The sequence below is a fragment of the Eriocheir sinensis genome, chromosome 30, assembly GCF_024679095.1.
Source record: "Eriocheir sinensis breed Jianghai 21 chromosome 30, ASM2467909v1, whole genome shotgun sequence".
NCBI lineage: Eukaryota > Metazoa > Arthropoda > Malacostraca > Decapoda > Varunidae > Eriocheir > Eriocheir sinensis.
The window spans coordinates 58,731-70,628 of NC_066538.1; the positions used below are offsets into that span (position 1 = coordinate 58,731).

General features: G+C 43.7%; 2 long non-coding RNA genes, 2 other non-coding genes and 1 pseudogene across 5 annotated transcripts; all 5 read left to right on the forward strand.

The window, feature by feature from the left end:
* The first annotated feature begins 470 nt into the window (after positions 1–470).
* On the forward strand, positions 471–11,783 carry LOC127005347 (uncharacterized). Of its 2 annotated transcripts, XR_007758429.1 has the most exons (5): positions 471–1,064; positions 3,377–3,529; positions 4,071–4,171; positions 5,099–5,974; positions 6,066–11,783. It is a non-coding gene; the product is annotated as an uncharacterized LOC127005347 (long non-coding RNA). The 2 variants fall into 2 exon arrangements; XR_007758428.1 differs by having other exon boundaries at positions 5,099–11,783.
* On the forward strand, positions 1,085–3,342 carry LOC127005348 (uncharacterized). Its single transcript, XR_007758430.1, has 3 exons — positions 1,085–1,194; positions 1,322–1,596; positions 2,124–3,342. It is a non-coding gene; the product is annotated as an uncharacterized LOC127005348 (long non-coding RNA).
* LOC127005762 (small nucleolar RNA U3) lies at positions 8,491–8,692 on the forward strand. Its single transcript, XR_007758887.1, has one exon. It is a non-coding gene; the product is annotated as a small nucleolar RNA U3 (small nucleolar RNA).
* Positions 8,914–9,098, forward strand: LOC127005761 (small nucleolar RNA U3; annotated as a pseudogene).
* Positions 9,236–9,426, forward strand: LOC127005760 (small nucleolar RNA U3). The gene has a single exon (XR_007758886.1). It is a non-coding gene; the product is annotated as a small nucleolar RNA U3 (small nucleolar RNA).
* Positions 11,784–11,898: the final 115 nt, after the last annotated feature.

The window sequence follows — 11,898 nt, forward strand, 5'->3', positions numbered from 1 at the left end:
TGGTGACCCGCCCGATGCGGAAGGCTTCTGGGCCCTGTCGGCGGGGGCGCACCTCTCTGGCTGACTGGTTGACCAGGCTTTGACCAGGTGGCCAGGGAGGCGCATCCTCGTTGGGCGGGGTCTGGGGGCCCTCCGTCTTGGGGAGGTCGCTGCAGCAGGAGGAGGTAACTACTGCTGGTTTTGTAAGGCATTGTGGTTGAGAGCACCTTGCAGCTGTAACGCGAATTTCGTTCCGTAATAAACAATGTACCGCCATGCTGCCTGTCCTTCCTCCCTCCCAGCACTGTGTACGTCTGTGTGTGTGTGTTGCTTAATTCTCCCTCACTGCACTGTGCGTACGTCTGTGTGTGTGTGTTGCTCTGTCTCTGTCTCTCTCTCTCTCTCTCTCTCAATCTCTCTCTCTGTCTGTCTCTCTATCTCTCAATCTCTCTGTGTCTTTCTCTCTCTCTCTCTAGTTAGTAAAGAACAGGCAATGTTTGCCATGGAAGACTCTACAGTGTACATCCCAACCCTCTACGGCCGTTGCTGCTCCACCCGGGCATTACCACATCCACCCGGGTCTACAAGAAACCTCCAGGGCCGAGCTTCAACCACAGAACACCTCGTCACCGTTGAGGAGGTTCCACGCCCCGGACCACAGCCATGTTAGCCTGGATAATAAAACTTGGCGCACTTATTCTGAGACGTCCTCGTGAGTGAGTGCCCTAATTGCCTTCATGGATAATGTCACAGGTATCCGATGGTTCAGGTGTGATCTCAGATATTTTTGTTATTGTGTCGTAAATATCCAGTGATAGTCGCTGAATGTTCATCGCACACAGTTTGTCTTTGAGTAGAAACACTGATTAATATCCATGATCGGTTAGGTTACGAACTCCCACGATTTCAGACTGGAGAGCTACACAACACTGGTCATCCGCTGAGTGGTTGATTTCCTGGTCTACCGGCCCCTGGAGGAGTGGTCGATTGCCTGGTCTACCGTGGATATGAGTGGTTGATTCCCTGGTCTACCCTTGGATGACGCAGCTGTTCCTATGCAGGGGAGGACTCACACAAGCGATAAGGTAAGGTTTTAATGGCTGGGTTTACAAGAGGTTTTAATAGCTGGGTTAACAAGAGGTTTTAATGGCTGGGTTCAAGAGAGGTTTTAATAGCTGGGTTCAAGAGAGGTTTTAATAGCTGGGTTCAAGAGAGGTTTTAATAGCTGGGTTCAAGAGAGGTTTTAATAGCTGGGTTCAAGAGAGGTTTTAATAGCTGGGTTTACAAGATGTTTTAATAGCTGGGTTTACAAGAGAGGTTTTACTGGCTGGGTTTACAAGAGGTTTTAATAGCTGGGTTCAAGAGAGGTTTTAATAGCTGGGTTCAAGAGAGGTTTTAATAGCTGGGTTCAAGAGAGGTTTTAATAGCTGGGTTCAAGAGAGGTTTTAATAGCTGGGTTCAAGAGAGGTTTTAATAGCTGGGTTCAAGAGAGGTTTTACTGGCTGGGTTTACAAGAGGTTTTAATAGCTGGGTTCAAGAGAGGTTTTAATAGCTGGGTTCAAGAGAGGTTTTAATGGCTGGGTTCAAGAGAGGTTTTAATGGCTGGGTTCAAGAGAGGTTTTAATAGCTGGGTTCAAGAGAGGTTTTAATAGCTGGGTTCAAGAGAGGTTTTAATAGCTGGGTTCAAGAGAGGTTTTACTGGCTGGGTTTACAAGAGAGGTTGTAATGGCTGGGTTTACAAGATGTTTTAATAGCTGGGTTCAAGAGAGGTTTTAATAGCTGGGTTTACAAGATGTTTTAATAGCTGGGTTCAAGAGAGGTTTTAATGGCTGGGATGACAAGAGGTTTTAATAGCTGGGTTTGCAAGAGGTTTTAATAGCTGGGTTTACAAGAGGTTTTAATGGCTGGGTTTACAAGAGATTTTAATGGCTGGGTTTACAAGAGGTTTTAATAGCTGGGTTCAAGAGAGGTTTTAATAGCTGGGTTCAAGAGGTTTTAATAGCTGGGTTCAAGAGAGGTTTTAATAGCTGGGTTTACAAGAGGTTTTAATAGCTGGGTTTACAAGAGGTTTTAATAGCTGGGTTTACAAGAGGTTTTAATAGCTGGGTTTACAAGAGAGGTTTTAATAGCTGGGTTCAAGAGAGGTTTTAATGGCTGGGTTCAAGAGAGGTTTTAATAGCTGGGTTCAAGAGAGGTTTTAATAGCTGGGTTCAAGAGAGGTTTTAATAGCTGGGTTCAAGAGAGGTTTTAATAGCTGGGTTCAAGAGAGGTTTTAATAGCTGGGTTCAAGAGAGGTTTTAATAGCTGGGTTTACAAGAGGTTTTAATAGCTGGGTTTACAAGAGGTTTTAATAGCTGGGTTCAAGAGAGGTTTTAATGGCTGGGTTTACAAGATGTTTTAATAGCTGGGTTCAAGAGAGGTTTTACTAGCTGGGTTCAAGAGAGGTTTTACTGGCTGGGTTTACAAGAGGTTTTAATAGCTGGGTTCAAGAGAGGTTTTAATGGCTGGGTTTACAAGATGTTTTAATAGCTGGGTTCAAGAGAGGTTTTAATGGCTGGGTTTACAAGAGGTTTTAATAGCTGGGTTCAAGAGAGGTTTTAATAGCTGGGTTCAAGAGAGGTTTTAATAGCTGGGTTCAAGAGAGGTTTTAATAGCTGGGTTCAAGAGAGGTTTTAATAGCTGGGTTCAAGAGAGGTTTTACTGGCTGGGTTCAAGAGAGGTTTTAATAGCTGGGTTCAAGAGAGGTTTTAATAGCTGGGTTTACAAGAGGTTTTAATAGCTGGGTTCAAGAGAGGTTTTAATGGCTGGGTTCAAGAGAGGTTTTAATATCTGGGTTTACAAGAGGTTTTAATAGCTGGGTTCAAGAGAGGTTTTAATATCTGGGTTTACAAGAGGTTTTAATGGCTGGGTTCAAGAGAGGTTTTAATATCTGGGTTTACAAGAGGTTTTAATGGCTGGGTTCAAGAGAGGTTTTAATATCTGGGTTTACAAGAGGTTTTAATAGCTGGGTTTACAAGAAGTTTTAATGGATGGGTTCAAGAGAGGTTTTAATGGCTGGGTTTACAAGATGTTTTAATAGCTGGGTTCAAGAGAGGTTTTAATAGCTGGGTTCAAGAGAGGTTTTAATAGCTGGGTTCAAGAGAGGTTTTAATGGCTGGGTTTACAAGATGTTTTAATAGCTGGGTTCAAGAGAAGTTTTAATGGCTGGGTTCACAAGAGGTTTTAATAGCTGGGTTCAAGAGAGGTTTTAATAGCTGGGTTTACAAGAGGTTTTAATAGCTGGGTTCAAGAGAGGTTTTAATGGTACATATCTACTGAATGTTGCAATGTTACATATCTTGACATGCTCTCAGGGTAAGGAGTGTTGTGATATGGTGCCTTCCCCCCCCTCCCCCAGCACCTGTCGGACCTGGAAACTCCCCCCTGAGCCTGACGGTGGAGCTGTGGGCCCTGCACCAGACCCCCCCCACCCCCCCACACCACCCACAGCAGGGGCAGGGCGTTGAGACTCCCCCCACAGGCTAAGACAGGGAGGGACTTGAAGATCCAGGTTTTTGTCATCTGCACAGGAATTGACACTATAGACAATAATTGACAATATAGTTTCCTTTTTTGTGTGTGCCCTAGAGCTGTCTCCTTTGTTGTAGAAAAAAATACTTGACAAGGCTTTCATAGGTGTTTGGGGCATTTCCAGGGGTAGTTTAATGACCCTGGTGGTAGTCTGACCCTTCCTCTGTGCAATGAACTTGAAAAAAACGCTCATAAAAATGCAGATATTAACCCAGTAGCAGCGGGGATCATGTTTCTTAATGGTCCCTCCAAGCGAGAAAAATGAGAAAAAAAATCACCTCTCACACAAACCATTTCATATATATCAAAGCATTTGTGATTAGATTATGTATCATCTATTTTTGGGGGTTTATATCATGGCACAAATTTGGCCTGTCACTGCTACATGGTAAAGCCACAAATTTGGCCCATCACTGCTACCAGGTTAACCTCATTATCGTGTTAAAATCCCTGTATCTTACTGTTATCTTCCTCTCCCTCTATATTATTTATCAATCTCTCTCTTTCTCTCTCTCCCACAGATGTCTAAGGTTCCGCCCATGCAGCTGAAGGGTGCCAATGCCTACACATGCGTCGACCACAGGTGTGCGCTGGACATTGCCTACAATTCATGGTGCAAATGGTATGTTGGAGGAATTCTTTGATGTATTTGAGGGACTGGAATGCCTGCTGGATGGTGCAGGTAAATTACTTGGCTGAGAGAGCCCAGGTTCAATTCCCGGGCAGAGTGGAAAAATTTGGGCGGCTTTTCCGATACCCTACGCCCCTGTCCACCCAGCAGTGAATGGGTACCAGGTATTAATCGGGGGTTGTGTCCCGTCTCCTGGGGTCTGTTCCCTTCTCCTATAATCCTTTCCTCTTCTGTCTCTCTCCGGCATATGACCACAGATGTTGCACCCACTAAACAAAACTTTTCTTCCTTCCCCTTCTGTCTCTCTCCGGCATATGACCACAGATGTTGCACCCAGTAAACAAAACTTTCCAACTTTCCAACAGTTGAATTACAGTTTGGTCCAAGTGCTGTCCCTGTGGCTCACCCTCCTAGAGAAATACCTGTTGCTCTGAGGGATAAACTTAAGAAGGAATTAGACCATATGGAAAGACTAGGTGTCATTGTTGAAGAAAATGAACCCACAGATTGGCTCAATAGTAAGGTTATTACATGTGGCATCCTTGTGTGTTACAGCTAATATATATACTGTGTCATCTGCATATAAAAGTAGTGGATAGGAAACACTAATTGACATACCATTTACATAACATAAGAATAAAATAGCTCCCAGGATTTATATATATTTATTTATTTTCTTTTAATCAAGGTTTTAGTAAGAAGAGGAACCCTGTACCCTGCCTTCCACTACACACACACACACACACACACACACACACACACACACACACACAAAAACACACACAAAAATATATATATAAAAAAATGGCCCAATGATTTTTTCCATTTCTTTACTTGCCTCCTAAAACATAACCCACCCTCGTTTGACCCCACCATGACCTCTCGCGACCTAACCTAACCTGACCTGACCTTTCCCAGGGAGCGTCAGCGGAGATCGAGCTGGCGGAAGGTTGGCGGCCGGGTCAAGCTCGCAACGGACAAGGAGTTCTGTGAGATGTGCTCGGCGGATGTTGTTGACCTCGGCCACATCAATGTTACTAAGGTGGTGGAGGTGTGGAAACTACATCTACATTGACGACGGACTCAAGGAGATCGCTGAGACTACTACTACTACTATTACTATTGCTATCCTCTATACTGATATGTGTACTATTAAATCCTCTATACAGCTACTATGTGTACTATTGAATCCCTTATATAGTACTTCCATGAGAGCTGATGAATGATACTACTTCTACTACTGCTATGACCACTCAATCCCTGGTAAGTACAATGTCATTATCATCATCATTATTTAGGTTAAGGTCCATTTAATTCAATCTTCCTGAGCGGTTGGACGCTTTATGGCTCTCCTCCATTCTACTCTGTCTTCCGCCCAATGCTTATACGGTCCTATCAATCCCAAGTCTTCCTGTACACACCTTCTCCATGTTTTCCTAGGTCTACCAACTGGTCTCCTTCCTTCTACCTCCATTCTACTGTCTTCCCCCCAATGCTTATACAGTCCTATCAATCCCAAGTCTTCCTGTACACACCTTCTCCATGTTTTCCTAGGTCTACCAACTGGTCTCCTTCCTTCTACCTCCATTCTACTCTGTCTTCTGCCCAATGCTCATCCAATCCCATCAATGCCAAGTCTTCCTGTACACACCTTCTCCACGTTTTCCTAGGTCTACCAACTGGTCTCCTTCCTTCTACCTCCAATCTCTCCAACACTCCCAGCACTGTATCCTCCCCTGCTCTCTTTACATGTCCAAACCATTGGAGTCTTTCCCTTCTGAGCACTGTTTCCAGGTCCTCTACTAAAACTCCCAGCACTGTGTCCTCCCCTGCTCTCTTTACATATCCAAACCATCAGTCTTTCCCTTCTGAGCACTGTTTCCAGGTCCTCTACTAAAACTCCCAGCACTGTGTCCTCCCCTGCTCTCTTTACATGTCCAAACCATCGGAGTCTTTCCCTTCTGAGCACTGTTTCCAGGTCCTCTACTAAAACTCCCAGCACTGTGTCCTCCCCTGCTCTCTTTACATGTCTCTGCCAAATATTTCCCTCTCCCTGCCTCTGTCCCTGCCAAATCACTCTCTCCATGCCTGTGTCCCTGCCATATCTCTCCCTCCCTGCCAAATCTAGCCTCTCCTCCTTACCTAACCTACCTTACCCTATCCTAAGCTACCCTAACCTACCTCTCTCTCCACCAGGTTGACAAGCCCGTCCATGGTGAAGAAGCCTTGTCCTACCTGCGCTGAGATGACCCATGTGGGCAACGCTACCATGGATGGAGCAGTGGGGGAGGCGGTGGCTGAGTGGATAGCATGATGGCGCCACATTCGGGACAACGTGAGTTCAATCCCCGCCCGGTGCCACCAAGCTGGGATTTTTCAGCCGCCGCCGAGTGGCTTAAAACTACCCACATGCTGTCCAGAAGACCACCTATCAACCTGGGAGGGCAGCATGAGCCAATGCAAGATGGCGTATGTATATACTTATGAATGTATATACTTAGAATATCTCTTTGATAAGGCTTTCGTCGGAGTTGTGGATATTTCCAGGGGTAGTTCTATGACCCTGGTGGTAGTGTGACCCCTCCTCTGTACCATGAACCTGAAGAAACACCTATTTGACAAGGCTTTCTTAGGAGTTGAGGGCATTTCCAGGAGTAGTTCTATGACCCTGGTGGTAGTGTGACCCCTCCTCTGTACCATGAACCTGAAGAAACACCTATTTGACAAGGCTTTCTTAGGAGTTGAGGGCATTTCCAGGAGTAGTTCTATGACCCTGGTGGTAGTGTGACCCCTCCTCTGTACCATGAACCTGTAGAAACACTCCTTCGAACCCGATTGACCCCCTCTTCGACCTTTATAAATAGGTAATGTGAAAAGCGAAAGTGTCTTGCAATACCGCCCTAAGAGAACACTCATTACAACCTGATTTATAACTTTTTTGGCTGGTACATAAAGTCCCTGCTCAAGGTCACCATACAGCAGGAGGCGTAACGTATGTGTGGGTTTTCAAGCAAAATCTGGAAACCTATCTTCGTTATTGGGGCTATTTCCTTGCAAATGGGGACTTTCCTGGGAGAGTACGTCACGGCAAAGCCATTTCTGGTCTCAAAATTGTGATACAGCGCCTACCGGTCGAGATAGCCTTGTGTCTAGTTCTGTCTCTCTCTTATCTCTGTGTGTTATATAAAGGCTGGCCTCTAACAGTACATGCAGCAACATATGTAACTGTACCTAATGGGCTATTAAGAAATGTTTCAAATGTTCTGCCTTTACCTCAGTTAATTCATTCTTCCTCATATATATATATATCTTGATTGCCGTCTCATCTTTTTAATTAATCCTCGATCGCTCTCTCTTAATATATATATCTTGATTGCCCTCTCATCTTTTTAATTAATCCTCGATCGCTCTCTTAATATATATATCTTGATTGCCCTCTCATCTTTTTAATTAATCCTCGATCGCTCTCTTAATATATATATCTTGATTGCCCTCTCATCTTTTTAATTAATCCTCGATCGCTCTCTTAATATATATATCTTGATTGCCCTCTCATCTTTTTAATTAATCCTCGATCGCTCTCTTAATATATATATCTTGATTGCCGTCTCATCTTTTTAATTAATCCTTGATCGCTCTCTCTTAATATATATATCTTGATTGCCCTCTCATCTTTTTAATTAATCCTCGATCGCTCTCTCTTAATATATATATATCTTGATTGCCCTCTCATCTTTTTAATTAATCCTCGATCGCTCTCTCTTAATATATATATCTTGATAGCCCTCTCATCTTTTTAATTAACCCTCGATCGCTCTCTCTTAATATATATATCTTGATTGCCCTCTCATCTTTTTAATTAATCCTCGATCGCTCTCTCTTAATCATCCCAGCCAGCTGTTCCTCATAGTGGCCCTCGCACACTTGTACACAATTTTCCGTACATACCAAGATCCATTTCTAATCGTCAGCCAACTCTAATATAAATTCTTTCTTCCACTCCTCTTTATAATAGTAGTTCTGTCTCTCTCTGTGTGTTCTGTCTTTACCTCACAGTTCATAATTTGTCTCCTAATTCTTGCCTTATGTCAGGGTACTAGGCTTTATTAACAGGACGGTAACCAACAGGAGTGCAGAGGTCATCCTCAGACTCTATTTAGCGTTAGTTAGGCCACACTTAGATTATGCTGTCCAGTTTTGGTGCCCACTCTACAGAATGGACATCAACTTGCTAGAATCAGTTCAGAGGAGGATGACCAAGATGATTCAGGGGCTGAGGAACCTCCCATATCAAAATAGGCTGAAGTTAACTGACATTATTATTTACAAGTCATCCTTCTGTTGTAATGGTAGCAAGCATCCCTGACCAAAACTTGGAGTGACCTCACGCCATGATGACGAGGTTAAATGTCCGGCCCTGAGCGGGAAGCTGCCCCGTGGCCTGGCCAGGGGCTTGATGACCGTCCACCACCCATTCGCGGGGCGTGGCGGGCCGAGCACAGGCTGAGTGGTGGAGGACTATAGAGGATCTTCCTTTTTTTGAGAAGAGGAGGAGAAGAGGAATGAAGAGGAAGAGAAAGGAGAGAGAGGAGGAGGGAAAGAGGAAGAAGAGGATGAAGGAAAGAGGAATGAAGAGGAGAAGAAGAGGAAAGAGAGAAGAAGGAGGGAAAGAGGAGGAAGGAAAGAGGAATGAAGAGGAAGGGAAAGGAAAGAGAAGGAGAAGGGAAAGAGGAGGAAGGAAAGAGGATCACTTCTATAGTATGACAGCCAAGTTCCCTGACTGAAACTTGGAGTGACCTCACGCCACGTTGACGAGGTTAAGTGTCCGGCCCTGAGCGGGAAGCTGCCCAGTGGGGGGCTTGATGACCGGCCACCACCTGTTCGCGGGGCGTGGCGGGCCGAACACAGACTGAGTGGTGGAGGTCTATAGAGGATCTTCCTTTTTTTGAGAAGAGGAGGAGAAGAGGAAAGAGAGAAGAAGGAGGGAAAGAGGAGGAAGGAAAGAGGAATGAAGAGGAAGGGAAAGGAAAGAGAAGGAGAAAGGAAAGAGGAGGAAGGACAAGAGGATCACTTCTATAGTATGACAGCCAAGTTCCCTGACCGAAACTTGGAGTGACCTCACGCCACGATGACGAGGTTAAGTGTCCGGCCCTGAGCAGGAAGCTGCCCAGTGGTCTGGCCAGGGGCTTGATGACCGTCCACCACCCGTTCGCGGGGCGTGGCGGGCCGAGCACAGGCTGAGTGGTGGAGGAGGGCTTTTTGAAGTTAACTAACAATATTATTTACAAGTCATCCTCCTGTTCGTAATGGTAGCAAGCTTTTTGAAGTTAACTAACAATATTATTTACAAGTCATCCTTCTGTTCGTAATGGTAGCAAGCTTTTTGAAGTTAAATAACTATTATTTACAAGTAATCCTTCTGTTGTAATGGTAGCGAGCTTTTTGAAGTTAACTAACAATATTATTTACAAGTCATCCTTCTGTTGGTAATGGTAGCAAGCTTTTTGAAGTTAACTAACAATACTATTTACAAGTCATCCTTCTGTTGGTAATGGTAGCAAGCTTTTTGAAGTTAACTAACAATATTATTTACAAGTCATCCTTCTGTTGTAATGGTAGCAAGCTTTTTGAAGTTAACTAACAATATTATTTACAAGTCATCCTTCTGTTAGTAATGGTAGCGAGCTTTTTGAAGTTAAGTAACAATCGTAATTAATATTATCACTGGTCACTCCTATTCATCATAAAGGACTCACTCACCTCTTGAGAGTGTTACAACTATATAGTAGATCTGGTACACTGGCCATAGCCTAAACACCTAACCGTTGCTACATATCAAGCTATCCTAATCAGGGTTCAGTGAAACATAATTATTACAGAAAAATGTTTCCTACCACCGATGTGTGTTCACAGGGATGATCATGGAAGTAAGGTGGTCATGTGGGGCTGAAGACACCAAGGTTGTCATAAATACACACAAACACTGGACCATACGAATGACACTAACAATTTATCCGGTTCTATTACTTAGTCAGACATTCGTGTGGGTCTCAGATACCAGAGGGTGATCATGGATCGGCACAACAGAGGGGAACTTTACACATTTTACTACATGAGGGGGTAGGGGACATGTGTAAGGAGAGGCGAGAGCTCGACTCGGTTAACCGTTATAGGTATGATAATAACATTGTAACGCACTAAATAATCACTGTCCGTAGGAGTTAATTTCACACATACCTGTGTTTACGTTCATAGTAACACCGTTGTTCCTTGTTTGATCATGATTTCCTTGTTCGCTTTTACCAGCCCGTCCATGTCCAGCCATGGCAGGCTTTTAAATCAATCCAGGAACACAAGGTTGACATGAAAAGACAAAACTGGTAAGCATATGTGGGTCCTATACAGACCGCGAGCGAGTCCGTCCGTCCTCCGCCGCTGGGTCAGTTAATGCCATATCATGTGGTGAGTGAGTGCCAATAATAAGAGTGGTGGATGAGCAGATCAGGCCTGGCAGTCATGTGGTGAATTTTATTGCGCTGGGGTAGATATCAGATTCGGGATAGATATGTGTTGACACGTTATCATTGTCAAAGGCATGGCCACACCTTAAAAAACTGTAATATTAAGGAAGATGATGATGTATGTGGTATCTGTTGTGGTAATCATAGACCTAGTTCCTCAAATATGCAGAAACATATCAATTGTGTCAGACAGAGAAGGGAGGAGGTAAATCATAGAGTCAGTGCCAGGTGTTGTAAGGTTTTCACTGCTGAGTTAAGTAAGTTGGCCTCTATAACGGATCATGGATTCTAGGGTCGGTATTACAAGACAGATTTGCTTCTCTCATCACCTATTTCTAAAGGTCAAAGAGGGGGTCAGTCGTGTTCTAATGATTGTCTCTTCAGGTTTATGGTACAGAAGAAGGGTCACACTACTACCAGGGTCAAACACTACTCCTGGAAATGCCCACAACTCCTACGAAAGCCTTGTCAAATATGTGTTCTTGGGCTATTGAATATTTAAATTGCGCTTTTGTTAATATTCAATCTCTGGGTAACAAGACTATTCAAATTAGGGAAATGTTAAATGAGCAATCACTTGATATTCTAGCTATTTCTGAGACTTGGCTGCATGAGCGTGACACAAGTAGAATTACTGGGATGACACGTACCTGCTACTCACATTTTCTTTCATAGCCCCAGGGAGGGCAGACGAGGGGGTGGTGTAGGCATTTTCTTGTCAAATATTTTTTCTCGCCTGAGGGTGTTGACACGAGTGAAAGTATCAAGTTTTGAATATATTGAAGTTAATTTTAAGCATCAAAACCAGTGGACAGCATACTTTGTTATTTCTAGGCCACCTTGGTCAAGTGTTAATCTCTTCTTTGATGAATTTAGTGCATTGTTGGACTTAATTGATATGGTTTCTTTTAAAGTTTTTATTGTTGGTGACTTCAATATATGGATGGATGACCATGAAAACCAACACACACTGAGAAGTCTGGCTGTGTTTTCAGGGCCGGAAATACACGGGACTGTGACTTCAGTCTCAAAAATTCATTGAGCATCGCAGTGTTGACGAATATTGTATTATAAACAATTTACATTGCATTTTTCCAAGATAACTTGATTGTTCATTGTTTCTAACCTAATCTTTTAATGATCTAAGTCAATCTGTCACAGTCAAGGTCTTTGTGTTGTCCTTATCATAATGTAGCC